Source organism: Panicum virgatum, chromosome 3K, assembly GCF_016808335.1.
Source record: "Panicum virgatum strain AP13 chromosome 3K, P.virgatum_v5, whole genome shotgun sequence".
NCBI classification, from domain to species: Eukaryota; Viridiplantae; Streptophyta; class Magnoliopsida; order Poales; family Poaceae; genus Panicum; species Panicum virgatum.
This window is the reverse complement of record NC_053138.1, coordinates 32,280,233-32,293,755: the sequence shown is the minus strand read 5'-3', so window position 1 is coordinate 32,293,755 and position 13,523 is coordinate 32,280,233.

The following is a 13,523-nucleotide window of genomic DNA, read 5'->3' as shown; positions in this document are numbered from 1 at the left end:
CCACAAGCCCTCGAACCTAGGATGCGAGAGTAGCTATGGACTAGCTATCTCTAAGCAAAAAATCTTAGGAAGAAACGGAAGCAATACGGGAAAAACTTCCCAAACAGGGAAAAACTTCCCAAACAGTAGCACTGCTGAGTCAGACCGGTCTGACCGCTAGCTTAGACCGGTCAGACTGGTTGGGGCTGGAAATTGAAATTCCGGACTGGTCAGACCGGTTACCAAGACCGGTCAGACCGGTTGCTCCCAGACAGCTCGCAACCAAAGTTTCAAAAGGCAAATCTCGAGCAAATGAATGTCAAATCCAACGAAACTTGGAGGATACATTCACAACTGTCCCGTGAACATATCCCCAAGAGATCTTTCCCAAAAGATTAACAAATCGTGAGAAATCAAGGGAAGATCAAAGAGAATTGGGGTTTTCTCAAGAACTCAAAATCTCCAATCCGTGATAACTCGCGATTCCAGGGGGTTTGGCACTAAGCTAGATGCATCAGAATCGTCACAAAGAGTTCAACAAAGCACGAAATCAAAGGGTTGTCTCCTCCAAACACAAAACACAGCAAAAGAGGAGAATTCAAACCCAAAACGCAAGAGAGGAGGGGGAGGACGAGAACTCAGCACACAAAGGTGAATCTCAAACAAATTTCATTCATTGATCTCAGAGGAATTCACCTATACAAAGGCTAGAGCCATCTGCCCATCATCCTACCCACTAATTTGAGAGATTAGCTAAACCCTAACCCTCGTTTTGCGTTGGAGTCCTTGGCCCTAACCTGGAGCAGGAGGAAGGAGAAGGAAAAACGAAAATGACTCAAGAAAACTCAAAGCCCACGACCTGGAGAAGGGGCGACTTAAATACTCGGCTGCCGCGGCCTGACCGGTCAGACCGGTCCATGGGACCGGTCAGACCGGTCGGGTATGCAGCAGCCCGCTGTACAGACTCAATCGACGGCGGAGTTTCTTTCTTCGACTCGAAGTCTTTGCTGCGATGCCGCCACATCGACGAAGTTCCGGTCCGCGGTTTTGGAGGGTCCGCGAAACCCGGGTAGGTGACCGGTTTTGAGAAAACCGTCAAAACTTCACGCGCGGGAAGATTCCCGCCTCCACGTCGTGGCCCTAGACGTCGTTCCAGCCTCGGCCTTCTGACGGCCCTAGACGCCGCCCGACGCCCGTCACCTCGCCTGCAGCGAGGCCCTAGACGCCGTCGACGCCCGTCGCCTCCGTCAGTCCCGAGACCGACGCCCGTGCCTCCACGACTTGGCGTCTTCCACCGTCGTCCGCCTCCTTGGTTTTGTGGCGCAAACCAAGAAACCCGCCTTCCGTCGCCGCTTGCGCCCTCGATCCAGGAGTGGACGCCACAGCTGCCGCCCGGCCCGAGCTCCTCCACGGCAACTCTCCGTCGACACTCGATGCCCGTGTACCTGCAATCCAAAGACCAAGCGCACGATCACACCGCACGGTTGACAATTCACTCATCACAAGCAGGATAGAGTACTCTCATTCCTCAATCTCCCCCTTGATGAGTGCATTGTCAACACACCACCTGAAAACAGAGAAGTGATAAAATAGAAACAAGAAAGTGAAGAACTCAAGCAAGTGACAAAAAGCTCAGAAAGGCAAGAACAGTCACTTACTCAAGCACAGATCGATTCCCTAAGACAAGGGCAACGGCTCGACGCAATCGATCAAAAGCCAAAACATGACTCCTCAAAGACAGAGGTAACGCTCGATGCAGTCATGCTGGAAGTGGAGGGAAAATGAGGAAAACCAGTAGCCAGAAACAAAGCAGACACTCCCCAAGAAAAGTTTTTCCCTCTCACAAGTGCAACGCTCACAAAATGATGCACTCTCAAAGCCCTGTGCACAACAAGTTCAAAAAATCAAACACCCCTTTGTTCGATCACTTCTCTCCCCAAAACCTTCTCCCCCTTGTTGGCACATGCACACATCAAGCTCCCCCTGAAGCTGAGACTCCCTTGAACAGATGCTATGCAATGAATGCTATGCAGGAGGTGTAAGTGAAAGCATTTAGGGATACAATGATATGAGCAACATCTAATCACAAGCACGTGTGCATCCATAAACAAGACCTGCATCTAGCTCAACAGGGTATATCAAATCAGTCTAGAGCTAGGCAAGTTCAGTTTATGAGAAATAAAAGCATCACCCGTGATCTAGCACTAACAAGTAGGGAAAGGAAAGCAGTGCTAATCATACTCATACAGGTGAGCCAAAACAGCCAAAGCACGTTGCAAACATTCATTTTTTCAATCAAATTATATCAAGAAATTCTTAATGCCAGGGGTTGAAAGCTTGTCATGCTTTACTTAGCAACGAGACCAAGCCTATGCCAAAAATAATCAGAAGCTTAAGACACTCGTTTCAGTCATGCACAGCCTTGCCCGGGTTCTCACAAGTGCAAAGTGAGCCGTCCCGAAAGCTCGATCAGTGCGACAAGCAATCCCACCTGGATCTTTTCAAACCATTTCAAAAACAGTTCAAGCAATTTTATCAAATTTAGATCATTTCAAGTATGAATTGCTGAACGAAAGGCTACACTAGCATGAATAAGATAGCAAAGTATATCAACACACCCTAACATGCTAGTAGCCAAGACAGGGTGATCATGTTTTCAGATTTTCAAATCAAAATAGCTTAACTCAGATGATGTCATATACACAGTGGAGTAAGCTATACATGATCAAATTTATCAACTGACACTAGCAGGGACTAGAAGATCATAGCAATATATACAAAAATTTTAGTGCAAGTGAGGCAATGCAAAATGCAAACATGTACAATGCATATGCACAAAGCAACTACCAAACCTAGAAAACGAAAAGAAGCAAATAAAACCTACAAAGCTAACCAAAGAAAAGTCAGCGATCAAAAGGGGTAACAAACCCCAAGCTCCCCTCGCAAGCGAGCAAAGGTGTCCTGCTCAAGCGGTTTGGTTAGGATATCTGCGGTTTGCCTCTCTGAAGGGACATGGTTCAAGTCTATGTGGCCTTTCTCATGGTTATCTCGCAGGAAATGGAACCGGATATATATGTGTTTGGTTCTGGAGTGTAGGACAGGGTTCTTTGCAATGCTAATAGCGGATATGTTGTCTACAAAGATGGGAACCCTACCAAAACTCAATTCATAATCCAGCAATGTTTGTCTCATCCATAGGATCTGGGAGCAGCAACTAGCAGCGGCAACATACTCAGCTTCTGTGGAAGAAAGCGCTACGCTAGCCTGCTTGCGAGAGGACCAAGACACCAAAGATGTACCGAAAAATTGACAAGTGCCGGATGTCGACTTGCGATCCAATCGACACCCACCGAAATCGGCATCAGAAAAGCCCACCAAAACCAGAGAAGAATCCGCAGAGTACCAAAGACCAAATTCAGGGGTGAATTTCATATACCTGAAGATGCGTTTCACCACCTGCCTTTGGGAGGTGCGCGGAGAAGCCTGGTACCGCGCACAAAGGCCGACCCCGAACTGAATGTCCGGCCACATCGCCGTCAGGTACAGGAGAGAGCCGATCATGCTCCTGTACTCCTTCTGGTCCACCGCCTCACCGTCCAAGTCCTCATCAAGCGCCATGGAAGTGCTGATCGGAGTGGGCTGAGGTGACAAGTCACTCATGTCGAACTTCCGCAGTAAGTCCCTGCTGTACTTGTCTTGATGGACGAACGTGCCCTGAGGAGTTTGCTTGATCTGCAGCCCGAGGAAGAAGGCAGATTTAACGTCCATTTGGAAAACTTTAAAACCCTTGGAAGCAGCAAATGCAAGAAAGATTCGAATAGCTTCCAAACGAGCAACTGGGGCAAAAGTTTCCTCAAAATCAATCCCTTCTTTTTGGCAAAACCCCTGGGCAACAAGATGAGCCTTGTTCCGAACAACCAACTCATCCTCACCCTGCTTGTTTTTGAAAACCCACTTTGTTCCGATGGGATTACAAGCAGGTGGAGGCTCGACTAAAACCCAAACTTGGTTTCTTTTAAAATTTTCAAGTTCCTCATACATGGCATTGACCCAATTAGAATCAGAAAGAGCGTGTCCAATATCCTTGGGCTCAAAAGAGGCAACAAACGCTGAATGAGCAAAGCCAGCGATACTTGTTACCTTAGACCGTGTGACTCGCTCATTGAGGTCACCTAGCATCAGTTGAGGTGGATGACGACGCTGAATGTGTCGTGATGCTTCCCTTGTCGAAGTCGCCTCCTCCTCAATCAAATCTGGTGTCTCCTCAGGTGCAGCTGGTGAAGCCTGAGTCACCTACTCGATCAGCCCCCGTGAAGTAGACGTAGTCGGATCGGGGCCGTCATCATCGTCCAAGCTCGTGGCGGAGGCAACTGGGTCCACAGCACGCGTGGTAGCCTCAGCCTCACCCTCCGTAGCTTCTTCCTCCTCATCTTCAAAGATGGAGGTGCCGAGCTCATCATCTCCTGCAACTTCAAAGACAGAAGCATTGCACGGTGTAGTCTCGTCGAAAGTGACTTCACAAGTCTCTCTGACGATGTTAATATCAATAATCAGCACACGGTAAGCTCTGGAGTGAGAAGCATAACCGAGAAAAATGCCGTCAGACGAGCGAGACTCAAACTTATCAAGATTTCCTTCTTTCAGTACAAAGCACCGGCAACCGAAAACTCTGAGATGGTCAACACGGGGCTGGCGTCCAAATTGCAACTCATAAGAGGTCTTATGCATGAAAGCACACAAGAAAATATGATTGGACACGTAAAAAGCGGTGTTAACCGCCTCAGCCCAGTATTTGCGAGGAGTCCTATGCTCATCGAGCATCGTCCTCGCCATCTCAACCAGCGTCCGATTCTTCCGCTCTACAACTCCATTCTGCTGTGGAGTGTAGGGAGAAGAATACTGCTGTTCAAGCCCTTGATCACTGCAAAAGGCGTTAAAACGGACGTTTTTAAATTCTGTGCTATTATCACTGCGAATCACTCGCATGGCCTGGGGTAGCTCGTTTTTCAACCTCAAGATCAAGTCTCGAACAAACTCGAAAGCCTCATCCTTGGTTCTCATGAAAAAGACCCAAGAATAGCGAGAAAAATCATCCACGATCACAAGAACATACCACTTCCCACCAACTGACATCACCCGAGAAGGACCTACTGTGTCCATGTGTAACAACTCTCCAGGGTGAGCGGTTATCACCTGATTAACAGGCGGATGAGAAGCGGCAATCATCTTCTCGTGGCGACACGGATGGCAAACAAGGTCTTTTTCAAACTTCAATTTGGGCAATCCTCGGATTAGGCCAAGTGAGCTAAGTCTCGACAACAGATCAAAGCTCAAATGTCCAAGTCTCCTATGCCACTTCCACAAATCAGAAGAAGGACCAGCCAACAAGCAACGAGAAGGGCCAAGAGCAGTTCCAGAGAAGTCAACCAAGAAAACCCGATCGCGAGGTGTAATCCAGTAAACCAAATCTCCTCTGGAATCCAAAACAAGCGAACAGCCCTCCTTGAAGCGAATCTCAAACCCCTCATCAAGAAGTTGCGAAACAGAGAGCAAATTGAACCCAAGGTTCGAAACCAAAGCAACTTCTCTCAGGGTAAAGCGACCAGAAACTCGAACAGTGCCAAGTCCACGTACATTTCCTCTTCCATTATCCCCGAACACAATGTACTCCTTTGAGCGCATCGGGGTGAGGCTGGAGAACCATTTGTCATTTCCGGTCATGTGGCGCGAACAACCGGAGTCCATGATCCACCTGTTCTCCAAGCCTCCAACCTGCACATCAGTAGTGAGACAACGGGTGAGCAAATGTCTCAACACTGGGGTTAGCAAAGTGAGAATCAAACCAGTGTCGAGTCATTTGCTCTACAGAAGGATTAGCAAGATCAAATATGTGTCCCTCGTCCCGTCTACCGCGTGTCTGACGCACACCACCGCGAGGAAAGCGTGGTGCCTCGAAACCTCCTCCAAAGCCTCGGTCCCGTGGTCCATAGCCGTACTAAAAAAGACCAGGAGCACGATCGGCAAAGCGACCACCCGCTGTAGCACGGTAAGCACCACCGTCTCCCTGACCTCCACCTACACGACGCACCCTAGCATCTTGCCTACCACCACGCCGAGGAGGACCATGCACCCGAGCAGAGTACATGTCCGCGTTCCATCTCTCCTGCTCACGCTTCACAGCTCGCTTCCTTCTGAAGCAAAACTCCTCCAGGTGACCTTCTCTGTCACAGAACTCACAGTGGTACCTCACCTCTCTCTTGGGAGGTGGAGGCCTAGCCTGCGGACGGGGAGGAGCAGCCCTCTTCTTCTGGGCAACCTGAGCTGCGGTAGCAGTGAGCATGTCGAGGGGATTCCTCAGCTCATTGGGCTTTGGAACCCAAACCTGCTTCTGTGGAGGTGCTTTTTGTGGTTCTTTCAGCACACCATCCACGGGGTCAACAAGCGAAGGCTGCGTGCTCGTACTGGCAGTGTTTAGAGCACTAGAACCTCTAGCAACCTTGCCGATCTTACCATACAACCTGTCAAAGTCTGACTTCGTGTAGGTGTAACCGACCCCAAAGCCATCATCACGCTTGAACTGCTTAATCATCATGCCCAAATGCGGCTCACTAGCAGAAATCCAACTAAGAATCACCCTAAGATAGGTATTCTCATTCTCCAAGTTGGCTTTCTCTACCGCAAGATTATCCAAATCAAAGATCAAACCAGGGCAAACAGAGCAGTCAATAGGTGGGCTAGACTCCACGACCTTAGTCTTCCCCAAAGACTTAATCAAGGCGTTCTTCTCATCTAGCTCCGACCTAAGCATGGGACAAAGCTTACAAGCACCAAGAAGAACAGAGCTAGACCTAAGCTCCTCTAGTTCACACACAACAGTAGCAAACTTTGTCTGTAAAGAAGCTAGATCAGCCTTAAAGATAGTACACTCATCACATTCAAGCACATCACTAACAATGGGAGCGTCCTTAACCAGTTCAAGTTCATGCTTGGCCTTAGCGAGCTCATGAGACACGTCAGAAAGCGAAGTCTTAGCAACATCTAAGTTCGCAACGTTCTCATCATGCTTGGCACGGAGAGCAACAAGATCGTTCATATGAGATATGCAGCCAGCGCACTCATCCTCACTAGATTTCTCCCTAGCATAAGCCAGCTCAGCCCTAAGCTTTCTACGCTCTCTAGCTGCTTCATTAAGCAGCCTTTTTTGGTTGTCGAGAGCGGCGTACAACTCCCTAACCTCTGTATCTAGCAGGTCGATCGTGGAGTTTACCTCTGAATCACTCTCGGATCCAGGAAAAGAGTCGGCGTGCGTCGGTGTAGCATGTCCACCTGAAGACGCACGAGCACCATCGGCTTCGCCCGCCATGGTGCAGAAACCCTTGCGCCGACCGGCCGCCAAGCACAGGCCGATGAAGCCGGTGGCTTCCTTGTCCCGCTTCTTCTTCTTCTTGTCGTCGTCGTCGGAGGTCGGTGAAGAAGAGCGGTCGGTGTCAGAGCTCTTGTCGAGGTCGCTGAGCTGCGCCAGAAAAGCCTTCTCCTGCTTCTTGGCCTTGTACTGGAAGTGCTTCTTGAGTCTCGAACAGTCTGGCCTTCACCTGAGGTGTGCCCTCGTGGTAGTTCTCAAGGCACGTCCAAACTTTGTGGGCTTCCTGAAAACCCTGGAAGCGTGAGAACTCCACACGAGAAACGCTAATGAACAAGGCATTGATAGCCTTGGCGTTAGCCTCGTGCTCGGACACCTGAAGAGGTGTGGTCCGAACGGCAAGCACCTCGTAAGCCTGGTTCCTGGTAATATCCCAGACCTCGGCTCCCATGCTCTGCAAGAAGGCTCTCATGCGAACCTTCCAGTAGGCATAGTCCTCGCCAGAAAACACCGGGATCTTACCAAGACTCGTCATGGTCGCCAAGTGGTTTTCGAACCGGTTCAGGTACTGAAAACCTCAACCAAGCTCTGATACCAATTGAGGGACCGAAACTGACAACCAGAGGGGGGGTGAATGGGAGCCGATCAAAATTTCTCTCAAAATCGATCAGTCGGCATATATCCCAAAAATCACCACAAGCCCTAGGAAGAGAAACGGAAACAATACGGGAAAAACTTTCCAAACAACAGCACTGCTGAGTCAGACCGGTCTGACCGCTAGCTCAGACCGGTCAGACTGGTTGGGGCTGGAAATTGAAATTCCAGACCGGTCAGAACGGTTACCAAGACCGGTCAGACCGGTCGCTCCCAGACAGCCCGCAACCAAATCTTCAAAAGGCAAATCTCGAGCAAATGAAGTCCAAATCCAACGAAACTTGGAGGATACCTTCACAACTGTCCTGTGAACATATCCCCAAGAGATCTTTCCCAAAAGATTAACAGATCGTGAGAAATCAAGGGAAGATCAAAGAGGATTGGGGTTTTCTCAAGAACTCAAAATCTCCAATCCGTGATAACTCGCGATTCCAGGGGGTTTGGCACTAGGCTAGATGCATCGGAATCGTCACAAAGAGTTCAACAAAGCACGAAATCAAAGGGTTGTCTCCTCCAAACACAAAACACACCAAAAGATGAGAATTCAAACCCAAAACGCAAGAGAGGAGGGGGAGGACGAGAACTCAGCACACAAAGGTGAATCTCAAACAAATTTCATTCATTGATCTCTGATGAATTCACCTATACAAAGGCTAGAGCCATCCGCCCATCATCCTACCCACTAATTTGAGAGATTAGCTAAACCCTAACCCTCGTTTTACGTTGGAGTCCTTGGCCCTAACCTGGAGCAGGAGGAAGGAGAAGGAAAAACGAAAAGGACTCAAGAAAACTCAAATCCCACGACCTGGAGAAGGTGCGACTTAAATACTCGGCTGCCGCGGCCAGACCGGTCAGACCGGTCGGGTCTGCAGCAGCCCGCTGTACAGACTCAATCGACGGCGGAATTTCTTTCTTCGACTCGAAGTTTTTGCTGCGATGTCGCCACTTCGACGAAGTTTCGATCCGCGGTTTTGGAGGGTCCGCGAAACTCGGGTAGGTGGCCGGTTTTGAGAAAACCGCCAAAACTTCACACGCGGGAAGATTCCCGCCTCCACGCCGTGGCCCTAGACGACGTTCCCATCTCGGCCTTCTGACGGCCCTAGACGCCGCCCGACGCCCGTCACCTCCTCGCCCGCAGCGAGGCCCTAGACGCTGTCGACGCCCATCGCCTCCGTCAGTCCCGAGACCGACGCCCGTGCCTCCACGACTTGGCGTCTTCCACCGTCGTCCGCCTCTTTGGTTTTGTGGCACAAACCAAGAAACCCGCCTTCCGTCGCCGCTTGCGCCCTCGATCCAGGAGTGGGCGCCACAGCTGCCGCCCGGCCCGAGCTCCTCCACGGCAACTCTCCGTCGACACTCGACGCCTGTGTACCTGCAATCCAAAGACCAAGCGCACGATCACACCGCACGGTTGACAATTCACTCATCACAAGCAGGATAGAGTAGTCTCATTCCTCAAAATTGATTCAGTATTGCACTGTAAAAATGCCGACTTGTGCAAAGAGAAGGAAATAGCTGTTAAGACAGTCAAAACCATCAAGTTAGTCCAGAACTTTTGCTACAAAATTTCAGTTCTTTTATGAGCTGCTGTTGTGCAGTACAAATAATGCCATCAAGTAAAAAATGCATATGTAAATAATCCCTGGCAAGAAATAATTAGGAATTTATATTAGAAAAATGAAACATGAATGCTAAAGTTGTATGTTAGAACTGACATTGCCATTCGAGAAAAAAAGAACTGACAAAACACAATCATACATGGGCAGATTCTTTGGACTACAAGAAGAGACTCAGATTCCTAAGGATTGTTCAAGTGCATTCGATGTGATTTGCCAACGAATGGAACAGAGGATGGTATATGGCCATAATGAACTGCTATCCTACCACATGTCTTCCCCATGTCTATGTGTTGCATGTAACTGTTGAAATATCTATGCCACAGATCTCACTTTCTTAAACCATATGAGATTCAACCCAAATTTATATTGTCATTAACAGAAATCAAGAAAATAACAGAAAAGAGGCAATATTCTCAAGTTTGCTAACTCATTCCCTATAGTCATCTTAATCGAATATATAAATTTGGCAGGGACAAAACTCAGATACAAAAACACACTTGCAATTCCTTGTAGTTTGCAGTAGATTGCCAGTTTAATGGTAAATCTGAATCCGAGCTTCTTTTCAGACTCTGTTCCACTTCATGCTTGAAAAATATATGAAATCGAATAGATAGCCTTCCTCTGATAACCATCGCTGAGACACTGCTCTTGTAATTAAGGACATGGTACTGCTGCACGACGAAGTGGAGGCGGAATACCTGGATGAGCGACCCACCGAAAAGCACCAAGCGACGCTACTGGAGTTTGGGAAGGTTGAAAATGGCCGATCCACCACTGCCATGGCCCTCACCGTTGGCGTACCAGCAGCAATTGGGGCTCTGGTAGTAACCTTAACCCCAGTCCCCAGTTATACTTTGATGAGGATAAAAACTAAAACCCCATATATATTCATTTACTCAAGCCACCAGCAGCAATTGGGGCTCTGGTAGTAACCTTAACCCCAGTTATACTTTGATGCGAGTCAAAAAAAAAAGTTATACTTTGATGAGGATAAAAACTAAAACCCCATGTATATTCATTTACTCAAGCCCCATGTCATATTGCAGCTCTTGCTCCAGAACAAGGTGCAGACGAAAGGAGTGATCAGGCCTCTGGAACTTGAAATCTACATTCCAGGTGAGTGCAGCTTAGACCTTGTGGAATTACCATGGCGTGCAACAGTACTGACTCGTGTGTTTGCGTGCGTGAAGCATTGGAGATCTTGGAGTCGTCAGGCATCAAGTTGACCGAAAGAGTGGAGATCTGAAAATTCCAAAGTTTAAGCAACATATATAGAAATATAGATATATTATATTAGTACATGATATGGCTGGGAACATATCTTCTGTATATGCTATGTTCTGTTCTAAAGAGGGGGCAAAGAACAACTCCATCGTTGGCCGTTGCTGTATATAATGTATTTATATACTATCAAATAAAAATAAAATGCCGGCTCATCTGAGGTCTGACTAGCCATTTCAACGAGATATCCCATAACCGATATCCCAGGGATCGCGCAAGCAGGTGACCGGCCATCTTCTTGGAAGGCAATGCCGAAGGCGAGAGCATCAATCTGCCGTGCTTTCGCACCCCCACCTACCTCAGACTTCGTCAGAATGGCGTCGATTTGGCCCTGCCGCCGCCGGGTAGCAGGTTTGAAGCGCATACCACGCTTGCACTCGATGCGCGGACTATCAGCTTCGACGACCTCATCCCCATGTGCCCGTCCCTGCGCTATCTTAAAGTTACTGACTTCTGGTTCCCTGAGCTTACTGTTCACTCGCCGACACTTGAGAAGCTCGATTTGAATTACCGAGAAGGCGCCGGTAGTGATCTCATCAGCCTAATCGACGTCAGTGCCCCGCGGCTTGAGGAGGTCTCGTTCGATATCAAGGCGGACCCAGATCTCAGCGTTTCGTTCTCGGCGCCAATGGTGAAGGAAATCTTCTGGCACTGCAAGTTTGAGGACGAAGATACTGGTGAGCTTCCATGCATTGGTCTCTCGTCTCTGATCTACAGCTTGAGACGTGGCGTTCGACAACTATGTTTGAGCATAGTCTATTTGGTGCGTCTCTTTCTGGCCAAGTTATTAGTACATTGTTGCAGGAGTTGTCTTATATATATATATATATATATATATATATATATATATATATATATATATATATATATTATATATATGTATATATATATGTCTATATGTATGTATCTGTCTGTCTATCTCTATATGTCTCTCTCTATGTATCTCTATCTCTGTCTCTCTCTCTGTATCTATGTCTCTCTCTATCTCTATGTCTCTCTGTCTCTCTGTCTCTCTGTCTCTCTCTGTCTCTATCTCTCTGTATATGTCTCTATGTATCTCTCTATCTATATGTCTATATCCGTACATGTATTGTCCTATGTGCAGGATTATTTGTCGGAAGAAGCAGACTGGACCTTTGAGGAAGAGATTTCGCAGCTTCCATTGCTCTCTCGGTTATCTGTTTTGGAGCTGGAGCTTGAAATGAAGCGGCATGCTTTTGCACCATTGGTTCTGCATCTTCTTCATGAGATTCCACCGGCAAAGGAGCTCAATATTGAACTAACTCAAGCACGCAAGGTGAACATTCAATCTGTATTATTGCTGACGAAAATATTCTTTAGCGAATTCCTTGCTACTACTATTGTTGATGAGTTGTGCATTGAAAACTACCGCCACTGATGCTCTGCACTCTGTTTCTTTTGCAGGTTGGAATGCAATGCCCACCAGACTGTCCTTGTGACCAATCCAATAACAACTGGAGAAATGAGAACATCTCTTTAACTCATCTTGAAGTGGTAACACTTGATGGATTCGAAGGACATGATGATGAAGTTGACTTCCGCAAAGTTCTGTTTAGATGTGCGACTCATCTTAAGAAGATGACTGTGGAAGTATCTAGCGAAGGATATGAGAAAATATGTAGCAATTGCGAGCAGTATCCAGATGTCAAATGTCTTGTTTACTTAGCATGACCCTTGCAAGAAGTGTTATCTCGATCCTAGTCTGTTTTTTCAGTTCTAGAAGACATTCTGCTTTGCATCTTGGAATGGATCATCATTTAGATATCTCTGTCATGGTCGTCGTCATGCATGTCCTGTTCTAGTACTAGTAAATGTATGCCCGATTAAAACATATATATGCAAGTTAAATTTCTATTTGTGCTTTTACTCTCAGAGAATTTCAGTTGAAAATATACTGCTTGCCATGTGTAACAGGACACAAGAAGTATCATTGTCTTCGACTGACAGCTTTATCCGTGGTCGTTGCTAAATTGACCTTGTGAAGTGAAGTTTAAAAAAAAAGGCCTTGTGAAGTGATCCACGGCCTCTAGAAGTAGGACTACTTAACTGTTGCTTGTCCTCTGTCATCTCCTCCCCCTCCAGCAATGTTCTAATTGAAGAGTCACACAGCCACCCAACACATGTGTTCTATCACCTTCTCCCCCAAAAACTGCCACACCAACAAACAGCGATTAATCGAAAAGTGTATTCTGCTAATTCAAAAACTGTCGTGTTCTAATTGAAGAGGAATCTATGCTTTTTTTCGTTTGTTTTTGTAATAAAAAAGTGTTCATTTTTAATTATACCTTGATTTTTCAAAAAAAAAAACTCATTGCTTCAAGAAAGAAGATTGATAAAATCAAAAGGCTGAGAGTCATATTAAAGAGTATCTTTCGTCAGAAAAAACATCATATCCAGAGGTATCAATGTCAAGACAACTTTGATAAGCCTACTCCTGCTCTAGCTTCACTGCAAAACAAACCCGAGCACTCTGCCTCAAAAAAAATAAAAATAAAAATAAAAATCCAGCACTCGTGTACTCGACGGGCAAAACAGGGGCAAAATGGGAGGAGCGCCAGCGCCGCACAGCACGAGCAGAGCGCGTGCGCGCTGGTGCCCGGTCACGTGCG